Raw genomic sequence first — 12,003 nt, 5'->3', positions numbered from 1 at the left:
TATGGTTGAGTCATATTCCGTTGTGTATATATACACGATACCATCTTTAGCCATTCATCTATTGGTGGACACTTGGGTTGTTGCTTTCATATCTTGGCTACTGCAAATAATGCTGCAGTGAACATAAGGTGCATGTATCTTTCTGAATTAGTGTTTTTGTTTTCTTTGCATAAATACCCAGTAGTGGAATTATTAGATCATATGAGGTTTCTATTTTTAATTTTTTAAGGAGCCTTCATACTGTTTTCCACAGGGGCTGCACTAATTTACACTCCCACAGACAGTGAACAAGGGTTCCTTTTTTTTTTCCACATCCTTGCCAACATTTATTTCTTGTCTTTTTGATAATACCTATTTTGACTGATGCAACGTGAAATCCCATTGTGGTTTTGATTTACATTTCTTTGATTATTAGTGAGGTTGAGCAATCTTTTCACATATCTGTATGTCTTCTTCAGAAAAAATTTCTATCCATGTCCTCTGAATACTTTTAATGGGATTATCTGAGGTTGAGTTATAAGAGTTATTTATATATTTTGAATATTAACCCTTTATTGAATATATTATTTGCAAATAGGATGATTTTTCATTTTGTTGATGGTTTCTTTTGCTGTGCAAAAGCTTTTATTTTGGTGTAGTCCTAATAGTTAATTTTTGTACACATTAGGACATTTAATACAAAGCAATTCCAATTTCTCCAAAATACTTTGTAGGACTTAAAACTTGGCGTACTGCCAACCAAACAGAGGAAATAGTAGACTTCCTTCCACAGAGAACACCAAAGTTGCTACCAAAAAAGGAAAGAGTGGGGATCCCTGAGTGGCTCAGCGGTTTAGCACCTGCCTTTAGCCCAGGGCGTGATCCTGGAGTCCCAGGATCGAGTCCCACATCAAGAGCCTGCTTCTCCCTCTGCCTGTGTCTCTGCCTCTGTGTGTGTGTGTCTCTCCTGAATAAATAAAATCTTAAAAAAAAAAAAGGAAAGAGTTTTCAACTGAAAATGGAGAGTCAAGTAGCCAGTATCTCTTTCAAGATACAAGAAAAGTACAGGAATAGTTCCTTGTAGAAATCATCCAATTCTGTAGATCTCTTCACTGATAAATCTGCTGATTCTTTACTAATAATCATACCTACAACAGGAAGTCTGTCATCAGTTTAATAAGCACTAAAAGGAGGCAGTATCTATTCCAAATAGTTTGCTGAAATGGCAGAAGGCTATAAATAGAAAAAATTAAAAAAAAAAAAAAAACCTTGAGGAACCAGTGACAGAAACTAACAACATGCTTTCCTGGTGTATAAAAATGCCCTATGTCCAGGAAGTTCTGATTTTATGTTTTCTTTGGTCTTGACATTTGTAGCATGTAGCTATCTAGCATTTATTCACACTTTGGATTCACTGCTATTGGTTATAAATTTTAAATTATGCCTAGTTCCCTCCCCTACTAATTTTATAAGTTTAAAAGCAAACATCTGTACAATTGCATTTTATAATAATTTCAACATGAAAACATTTCATAATACATTAAAGCAAAATGATTTAACAGAAAAGTAAAGAACATAGCCTAGTCAGGCTAAAAGAGAAGCAGCAGGGAAGACACACCTGTTGGCCGAGGCAGGTTCATGCCCACAGTCCTGCCACTTGTCTCATCCACATGACAGGCCTTGGGTGGGAACACTTCCTTACCAAGGCAAAGAGCCCACACGACCTGTGTTGATCTTATCACCTTGTATAGGAATATATATCTCTGTTTCAGGCTCAGTGTGTACTCCTTTATTCCACTTAAGCGGCTGCGTGGAAGGCCCTGAGACGTGCCCCTAGCTTTCTGTATTTCAGGCTCCACGGGGGAGGTGTCAGGTGCTTCCCCTACAGCACACTAGGGGTTGATGCAGGCTGTTTGTCTTGCATGGGCTGCCACGGAGGACCAAAGCACACTATTAGAGCTGATCTTGTTCTGCTTTCCTAGATATGAGTAAAAGCAGTGTTCCATCCAGTGCGTAACTGTGTTGTGTTTTCCTTGGCAACTCTGGTACTAAGTGCAGTAGACAAAATGCACTATTCCTGGTGGCTGGTGTAATGATGAGCTTTGCTGTCCTCCATATAGTTGGGAGTCTTCTCCTGGCATTGTTAACACTGGCATTTTATCCTCCCTATTTTGTCTATTGATTAACCTTTGTAATTACAATTGTCGTTCTCAGGGTATGGTCCATGAATCATGAGGGGTTTCCAAAAATTTTCCGTGGCCTACAATGTCAAAACTACTTTCATAAAACAAGTTTCCCTCATTACCTAAAAGCAAAGCATTCCTATGAAACCGTCCATTAGTCAAAAGGGGGTGAAGCGAAGAAGGAATTACCATTAATTTATACAAAAAATGTTTTAAGCATTCCCAGACCCAATAAAATCCTCTTAGGCTTTTCTGATACCTTACAACATGTCTTGCTAATGGATGCACAAAATAAATTGAGATAAATCACGGATGCAAAGGACACAATTCAAAGCTGTAGTGGCTCCACACCGAGATGCTGAGTATAGTTTCTAGGGAAAGAGCTCAGCAGCGCCATCCTCTCTACTTGGGGTGCACAGCCTCTATAACTGCTTGCTGTAAAACAAATGCTAAACACTATTTTTGCTTTAGGTAAAAGTGGAAATCCTCTATGGCTTTCTTTCAATTAGTGAGGAAAGAGTATTTCATAAATGCCAGGTGGCGTAATGCAAACTTTCAAAGATCTGAGGATACTTGTAACACCAAGATGCTGCTGGACTTCCGGCTGTGCTGACATTGTACTGATGGTACGAAATTGAAAGTGGTAAAACTGCTAGCACCTTAGTACAAATCAAAGCAGTAGCCCCAAACCATACAAGCAATTCTTGTATTCTTCACCAGTATTTACTCACAGCAAACACACTGTAACTCTATTAAGATATGTCTTTAACTCTACAAAATTAGGGATATATATATTCAAGCACAGTTTAAGACAATGTAATATATACACTAGAAAGTCATTTTCTACTCCCACGCACTTTGATCATACCCAATTGTATCAAACTCCCTGAAATGATGGAAACTGCAAGTTGCACTAAGAAATACAGGTGCCCTGACTGTTCGTGTCTAAAATACAATTTGCTGAACATCATAGAAGATGAATGAATAAGAACAGCAACAAAAAAGGTTCTAAACTTACCAGTAAAGTTATGTGCAGACTTAAACAAGTTATCATAATGACAAGTCTCCTGAGGTTACATGTTAAGCTTCACAGAAAGCTAAACATTCTACACATTAAAAAATACAATGACTGATCCCTTTTCTTGGTGACTAATTCCTATGCACCCCTTCCCCAATCATTTTGAGTGAAGAAAACTTTTTCCATACAAGCACTCTTACTAGCCTGTGAAATTTTAAGTGTCTTCCCTTTGAGTTCTATTCAGTCATTTCTCAACTGCAGTAGAAACATGCAAATCCAAAATGTCTCTTTTGACATTTCCAGGGTAAGTACGACTTCAGTCTAAGATATCAGGCTACATAGAAGGCTTCTTTCACCGTAACATTTTAACAGGTGAACTCTTGTCATTTCTTCCTTTTCTGCCTTTTATCAGTTGTTTTGAAACTACTTTGGACATTTAATTAAATCAAGGTTCTGAGATTGTACACTAGAAATTCATCATAAACCGACAGTTGTAAAGCACTCAGACTGGGTCTTTTATCCTTGTTTTTAAGATTATTTATTTATTTATTCATGAGAGACAGACAGACAGACACAGGCAGAGGGAGAAGCAGGCTTCATGCAGGGAGCCCAATGTGGGACTCAATCCTGGGTCTCCAGGATCACACCCTGGGCCAAAGGCAGGCACTCAACCGCTGAGCCACCCAGGGATCCCCTATCTTTTCTCTTTCTTTTCTTTTTTTAAAAGATTTTTTATTAATTTATTAGAGAGAGAGAGAGAAGCAGGCAGAGGGAGAAGCAGGCTCCATGCAGGGAGCCTGACATGGGACTCGATCCCAGGTCTCCGGGATCACACCCCAGGCTGAAGGCAGCGCTAAACCACTGAGCCACCAGGGGCTGCCGCCCCCACCCCCCTCGCATCTTTTCTACCTGGTTTTAACTCAGAGGATATTAGCCACAAGAGAGAAAAGCCCATTAGCAGAAATTGTCCAGCTTCTTCAAACAGTGTGCTTGCTTTATGTGTGGGGGGTACATGAGGTCTGTTGTTTTGACCACACACAGAATTTGGGTTTGGGTGTATTCTATGTTGGTAACAGAAAAGGCATCTTTTTTGAATTTTCTTTGTTTTCTGACTAATTTATACTCTAAAATTGTTGATATTTCATCAGTTTCAAAATTTATTTCTAGTTGAAAACTGTAATGCCACCTATCCTTTAAAAGAAAATCAAAATGTGGTTGGTTCTTGAGGCTTTTCTTTGTGCTGCTGATACACTGGCAAAGCTTGTACTTTATATAACTAATGAAAGCATTTCTACCAGTTGCAACATGAGATTCAAAGTCTTCCGCTAGGGAAGCAAAAGGATTGGGCATTATGCTTTCCTCTGATAACGTCAGAATCACATGAAATTTACTAAATTTTACATTTGAATTCATTAATTTAACAACACAGACCTACAAATAGAAAAAAAAAAAAACCCTAGAGAAATGAATGCATGAAAAGGCATTTTAAAAGACGGGTGTCATTTGCTTCAACGTGGATGGAACTGGAGGGTATTATGCTGAGTGAAGTAAGTCAATCCGAGAAGGATAAACATTGTATGTTCTCATTCATTTGGGGAATATAAGTAATAGTGAAAGGGAATATGAGGGAAGGGAGAAGAAATGTGTGGGAAATACCAGAAAGGGAGACAGAACATAAAGACTCCTAACTCTGGGAAATGAACTAGGGGTGGTGGAAGGGGAGGAGGGTGGGGGGTGGGGGTGAATGGGTGATGGGCACTGAAGGGGGCACTTGATGGGATGAGCACTGGGTGTTATTCTGTATGTTGGTAAATTGAACACCAATAAAAAATAAATTTATTATTAAAAAAAAAGACTGGTGTCAAATCTTTTTTTCCTCACAGTTTTATTGAGATATAATCAAAATACAAAAGGGCTGATATTAAATCTTTACTACAGGCATAAAATTTTAAAAATAATCTATTGTGTGAGGTGCTTGGGTGGTCCAGTCGCTTAAGTGTCTAACTCTTGATTTTAGCTCAGGTCATGATCTCAGGGTCATGAGATTGAGCCCCTCGTCCACTGTGTTCTGCACTCAGCCTTAGATTCTCTCCTTCTCTGCCCCTGCCCTGCTCACAGGCTCTCTCTTGTACTCTTTCTTTCTCTCTCAAATAAATAAATAAAATCATTTAAAAATATTTATTATGAATGTGGAGGGAATAATGTTGATGAAATGACATTTAGTTACCTGTGACTCCACCTACTAACACAATGATACACTTATAGCCTACAGAGTTCTACCTCACAAATTTACTAAGAGTTCTTTTTTATAGATTTCTGTAGCATTTAAAGATTACAGAAAAACAGTATCACCATATACAGTAGTCCTTCCTTACCTGCAAAGAATAGGTTCCAAGACCAACAGTGGATGCCTGTAACCTCAGATAGTAAACTGAACCCTATACATACTTTCTATGTTTTTCCCTATACATACATACTTGTGATAAAACTTAATTCATAAATTAGACAAGAAATTAACAATAATTAATAAATAGAACAAGTATAATACACTGCAATAAAACTTATGTGAATGTGGTCTCTCTCTCTCAAAACGTCTTATTGTACTATACTCACCCTTCTTGCTGTGATGATGTTTAATGATAAAATATCCATGTGATGTGATGAAGTGAGGTGAATGATGTAGGCATTGTGACATAGTGCTAGGCTACTACTAACCTTCTGAAGGTACATCAGAAGGAGGATCATCTGTTTCTGAACCACAGTTGACCATGGGTAACTGAAACTGAAGAAAGTGAAACCATGAAGGGGGGGGGGGACTACTGTACTGTCCCCCCCCCCTCAGTTTCCTGTTATTAACATCTTCCATTGGTGTGATATAGTCTTCTTTACAATTAATGAGCCAATCGTGATGAATTATTATTAACTAAAGTCCACAGTTTACATTAGGCTTCACTCTCAGTGATGTACATTCTATAGGTATGGACAAATGTTTAATGACCTGTATCCATCATTATAATATCATACTATGCTATGACTTCTTTCAGATACTAAGATTTCTTTCTTGTTTTAAAGGTTTTATTTATTTATTCATGAGAGTCAGAGACATAGGCAGAGGAAGAAGCAGGTTCCCCCTGGGCGGGGCAGGGTGGGGATGCTGATGTGGGACTTGATCCCAGGAGCCCAGGATCATGACCTAAGGCAAAGGCAGATGCTCAACCACTGAGCCACCCTGATACCCCTAAGATTTCTTTCACTTAGCAATGTACACTTAAGATTCCTCCATGTCTTTCCATGGCTTGATACCTCATTTCTTTCTATCACTGAATAGTATTCCATTGGATAGATGTACCACCATGTGTTTATCCATTTACCTACTTAAAAGCAAGGCCAAAGAACATGGCCTATTGAACAACATACCATATAGTGCATGCAGATGTCTATTTCACAAATTGCTGCAATTAAAAAACAAGTTTTTTAATACAAAGTATTTTAAATTCCAAGCAGATTCATTAAATTTAAAATATTTTAATGAAATGAAGTTTAATGAACAAATGAAATGAATTTAATGAAAAATTAAATCATAATGTACTATTGAGCCTATGATACATGGAAACACAACATATTTGCTAAACAAGGTGAGTAGGTGCAAAGCTGTACTAGGCTAAAGAAATTACTCCACATGGTAACATGAACCCATAGGAAGAGAACCAAAAATCATAAATAAAAAGGTCAAGGTCAGGGGTGTCTGGCTAGCTCAGTTGGTAGAGCATGTGATTCTCATTCTTGGGGCTCTAAGTTCAAGTCCCATGTTGAGTGTTAAGATTACCTAAAAATAAAATCTTTAAAAAAAGAAGTCATGATCAATATAACAAAAGCTATAAATATGTATATGCTCTCTTTCAGCTTCTTTAAGAGAGATAATCATTTTTACAATGTACTATAGGGTTTGTAACATGTGTATATATGATAACAATTATACCATAAAAAACAGAGAAATAGATTAAAACTACATTGTAGTGAGGTTTTTAATTTCATCAGAATTAAGTCAGTGTAAATATAAAACTGAGTCTAGTAAATTAAGATGTTTATGGTAAGCCCTAGAGCAACCACTAAAAGAAAAAAAAAACACACCCCCCCCAAAAAAAACCACTTTAAAAAAAATGATGAATACCTATGAATAAAATTAACCAAGGAGATGAAAGACTTGTACTCTGAAAACCAAAAAACATTGATGAAAGAAATAAAAAATGTGGGCAGCCCGGGTGGTTCAGCAGTTTAGTGTCACCCTCAGCCCAGAGCCTGATCCTGGAGACCCGGGATCAAGTCCCACATCAGGCTCCCTGTGTGGAACCTGCTTCTCTCTTTGCCTGTCTCTCTCTCTGTATCTCTCATGAATAAGTAAATAAAATCTTAAAAAAAAAAAAAAGAAATTAAAAATGACACAAAAGAAATGTATTCCATGCTCATGGATTGTAAGAAGCAATATTGTTAAAATGTCTATACTACCCAAAGCAATCTATAGATTCAATGCAATCCCCATCAAATACCAACAGCATTTTTCACAGAACTATAACAAATAATATTAACACTTGTGCGGAAACACAAATGATCCCAAATAGCCAGAGCAACCTTGAGAAAGAAGAACAAAGCTGGAGGGATCATAATTCCAGATTTCAAGTTATAGGAATCACTACAGTATGGTACCACCACAAAAATAGATACACATAGATCAATAAAACAAAATAGCCCAGAAATAAACTCATGCCTATATGGTAATTAATCTATGACAATGGAGACAAAAATAAGCAATGGAGAAAAGACAGTCTCTGTAACAAATGGTGCTGGAAAAACTGGACATGCAAAAGAATGAAACTGGACCACTATCTTATACCATACACAAAAATAAACTCAAAATGGATTAAAGACCTAAATGTGATATATGAAACCATAAAGCCATAAAACTCCCAGAAGAAAACATAGGCAGTAATTTCTTTGACATCAGCCATCACAAAATTTTGCTAAATATGTCTCTTTAGGCAACAAAAATAAAAGCAAAATTAAACTATTGAGACTATACCAAAAGAAGCAGCTTTTGGGCAGCCCGGGTGGCTCAGTGGTTTAGCACCGCCGTCAGCCCAGGGCATGGTCCTGGGGACCTGGGATTGAATCCCACGTCGGGTTCCCTGTGTGGAGCCTGCTTCTCCCTCTGCCTCTGTCTCTGCCTCTCCCCCATCTCCCGTCTCTCATGAATAAATAAATAAAATCTTTAAAAAAAAAAAAAAGAAGCAGCTTTTGCACAGCAAAGAAAACCATCAACAATGACAAGGCATCCTTATGAATAGAAGATACTACAAGTGGTATGTCTGATAAGGAGTTAATGTCCAAAATAGATAAAGAACTCATACAACTCAACACACACACACACACACACACACACACGATAATCTGATTAAAAATGGGCAGAGCACCTGAATAGAAATTTTTCCCCCAAAAGACACACAAATGGCCAATAGACATATAAAAAGATACTCAATATTACTAATCACCTGGAAAAAGCAAATTAAAACCACAATGAGATACCTTCTTCCTTCTTACACCTATTAGAATTGAAGAGATAAGAAGTAACAAGTGTTGACAAGGATGTGGAGAAAAAGAAACCTTTGTACCCTGCTGGTGAGAATGTATATTATTGTAGCCACTGTAGAAAATATTATAGAAGTTCCTCTTAAGATTAAAAATTACAAAAACAGAGTTAAAAAAAAGATTAAAAATTACAAATAGAATGGTCCAGTAATTCCACTACTGAGTATTTATCCAAAGAAAATTGAAACACTAATTAAGAAAGATATATGCAGGAGGGCCTAGGTGGCTCAGTTGGTTAAGTGTCTAACTCCTGGTTTCAGCTCAGGTCATAATCTCATGGGTGGTGAGATCAAGCATGGCACTGGGCTCCATGCTCAATGGAGAGTCTGCCTGAAGATTCTCTCCCTCAGCCCCTCCCCACAAGCATGCTTTCTCTTTCTCTATCTAAAATAAATACATCTAAAATATATATATATATATATATATATATATATATATATATATATATATGCACCCCTATATTTATTGCAGCATCATTTACAATAGCCAAGATACGGAAGCAACACAAGTGTCCCTCCATAGATGAATAGATAAAGATGATGTGGTACATATATACAATGGAATATTATTCAGCCACATAAAAGGATGAGATCTTGCCATTTGCAACAACAGGAATTGATGTAGAGGGTATAATGCTAAGTGAAGTAAGTCAGGCAGACAAAGACAAATATATGATTTCATTCATATGAGAAATTAAAGAAACAAAAACAAAAAAGAGACAAAAAATAAGACTCTTAAATACAGAGAAAAACTGGTGTTTGTCAGAAGGGAAGTGGATGGATAGGTAAAATAGATCAAGGGAATTAAGAGTACACTTATCATGATGAACACTGAGTAGAGAATTGCTGAATCATTATATAATACATCTGAAACAAATATAATATTGTATGTTAATTATACTTCAATTTTTTTAAAAAAGGATAAAAGGTAAACAAAAATCATTAAATAAACTGCTTCATTAGGAAATATTCACCTGCTGCAAAATAAAGCAGTAAAAGAGGGAGAGAGGAATAAAAAACACATTAGACATAAAAGGAACAAAGTAATAAGGAGACATAATCCAACTGTACCAATACCATTGAATGCAAATGAATTAAGCATTCTAATCGAAAGGCAGAGATCATTAGACTAGACTAAAAAAACAAGATCCAACTGTGTGCTGTCTACAGGAGACACTACAGCAATGATGTCACGCAAGCAGCAACCACTAGTCGGCTGAAATTACTGTATAAAACAAAGTAAACACTTCTTAAAAGTTACTAGAGGGACATTTTATAAAAATGAAAGTGTCAATCAAAATGGAAAAGGAAAAAAAAATAAAAAAAAATAAAAATAAAAAAAAAAAACAAAATGGAAAAGGTCTGTAAACAGGAATGTATCTCATGCAGAAGTGAAAGGAGAAACAACTATAACTGAAGTCTTTAAGACCCTGCTTTCAGGACTTTCAGGACGCCTGAGTGGCTGGCTCAGTGGCTGAGCATCTGACTCCAGCTGGGGGTTTGATCCCCGGAATCCAGGATCTAGTCCCTCATCGGGCTCCTTGCAGGGAGCCTGCTTCTCCCTCTGCCTGTGTCTCTGCCTCTCTCTCTGTCTCTCATGAATAAATAAAATCTTGAAAAAAAGATCCCGCTTTCAATTAGACAGCAACAGACTCCAAAGCCGTATCTGACTGAAACAGTTCTTCATTCCCTCTCCCCACCCCCCCTCCAAGATCTGCTCCTCCTTCGGTCTCTATCTTTGTAAACAGCAACTGCATCCATCCAATTGCTCGGGCCACAAACCTTTAAGTCATGGGCTCTTGCACCCTCCATGCAATGAATCAATCAATTCTATAACCGGTCCTTTCAAAAATATATCCAGAATCCAGCCAGTTTTTCCATTTCCCCCCTGGTTGAAACTACCACCATCACTCACCAGGATTACGGAATTACACTCCTGACACTCCTGACTGGATTCCATCTTTCCTTTCCTGGTGCCCTGCTATCTATCTCCATACAGCAGCCAAGTGGACCTTCCAAAACAAATTAAATCAGGTCATTCCTCAACCCTGAACTTATTCTGTAAATTTGAAATGAAATCTAAATTCTACTACCTCCCTTTCCAGCTTTTTTCCTATTCCTTAACCACTGCTCTCTCTCCACACTGAGCCCTTTGTTTATAATGCAATTCCTAAAAATAACATATGATGTACAAAAAATGAGAAAGAATAGGCCCTACTATAACATGTGAATCGTAATTATAGGTAAATTATAGACAAATACAATTTTTCATTGCAAAAAAGTATTTCTACATTTATGTTTTTATGGTTAACTTATGTAGTGAAATGTATAAAAGGCTGTGTATAAAACCCCTTACACCCAGCGTGGTGATAGCATTTAGCCATATACAAAATCTGGAAATAAACCACGCATGTTACAAAAAAAAAAAAAAAAGAACAAAAGAAATTTTAAAAAATGAAAAAAACTTTACATGTAGAGGGATGCCTGGATGGCTCAGAGGTTGAGCATCTGCCTTTGGCTCAGGGTGTGATCCCGGCGTCCTGGAATCGAGTTCCGCACTGGGCTCCCTGCAGGGAGCCTGCCTCTCTCCGTCTCTCGTGAATAAATAAATATATATAAAAAAAACTTTACATGTAGAAATAGCTAGTATTCGCTAATATGTGATCCACCATTTCAATTAATTCTTATCACAACCCTTTTTTTTTTTAATTTATTTACTTATTTATGATAGACATAGAGAAAGAGACAGGAGGAGGGAGAAGCAGACTCCATGCCGGGAGTCCAACACCGGACTCGATCCTGGGATTCCAGGACTGTGCCCTGGGTCAAAGGCAGGCACTAAACCTCCGAGCCACCCAGGGATCCCCTATCACAACCCTTTGTGATGCAACTATTACTCTCGTGTTACTGAAGTTAAAATGAGGTTCGGAGAGGTTAAGTTGCTTGAAGTGGCCGACTGGTGAAGCCCAGGTCTACCCCCTTGAACGGTCATGTTCTGAACACTAAACATCGCTTCATGACAGTCCTATGCAATGGTGCAAAAGACATAGATATCCACGAACGATAAAAAATGGACATCACATAGTTCTAAGTGTTTCTTGAAACTAGGATCATGTAAAGTAGATGCATGTGTTACGTGAAAAAGCCAACCGTCCCATCCTACTTGTAAGCATAAGAAAAC

At 37.6% G+C, this 12,003-nt stretch overlaps 1 long non-coding RNA gene across 3 annotated transcripts in view; it reads right to left on the bottom strand.

The window, feature by feature from the left end:
* The window catches only part of LOC140626462 (uncharacterized), a 159,655-nt gene that overhangs the window by 146,080 nt on the left and 1,572 nt on the right, over positions 1-12,003 (bottom strand). The window contains exons 2-3 of one of the 3 annotated variants that reach the window (XR_012025632.1): positions 10,738-10,834; positions 5,794-5,962 (exon numbers count right to left, since the gene is read on the bottom strand). This is a non-coding gene — a long non-coding RNA (uncharacterized lncRNA). The remainder of the gene's footprint in view (positions 1-5,793; positions 5,963-10,737; positions 10,835-12,003) is intronic. The other 2 variants (XR_012025631.1, XR_012025633.1) reach the window with 2 other exon arrangements.

The sequence above is a fragment of the Canis lupus genome, chromosome 37 (genome assembly GCF_048164855.1).
Source record: "Canis lupus baileyi chromosome 37, mCanLup2.hap1, whole genome shotgun sequence".
Lineage (NCBI taxonomy): Eukaryota > Metazoa > Chordata > Mammalia > Carnivora > Canidae > Canis > Canis lupus.
Note: the sequence above shows the minus strand (reverse complement) of the source record. Positions and strands in the feature narration are given on the sequence as shown.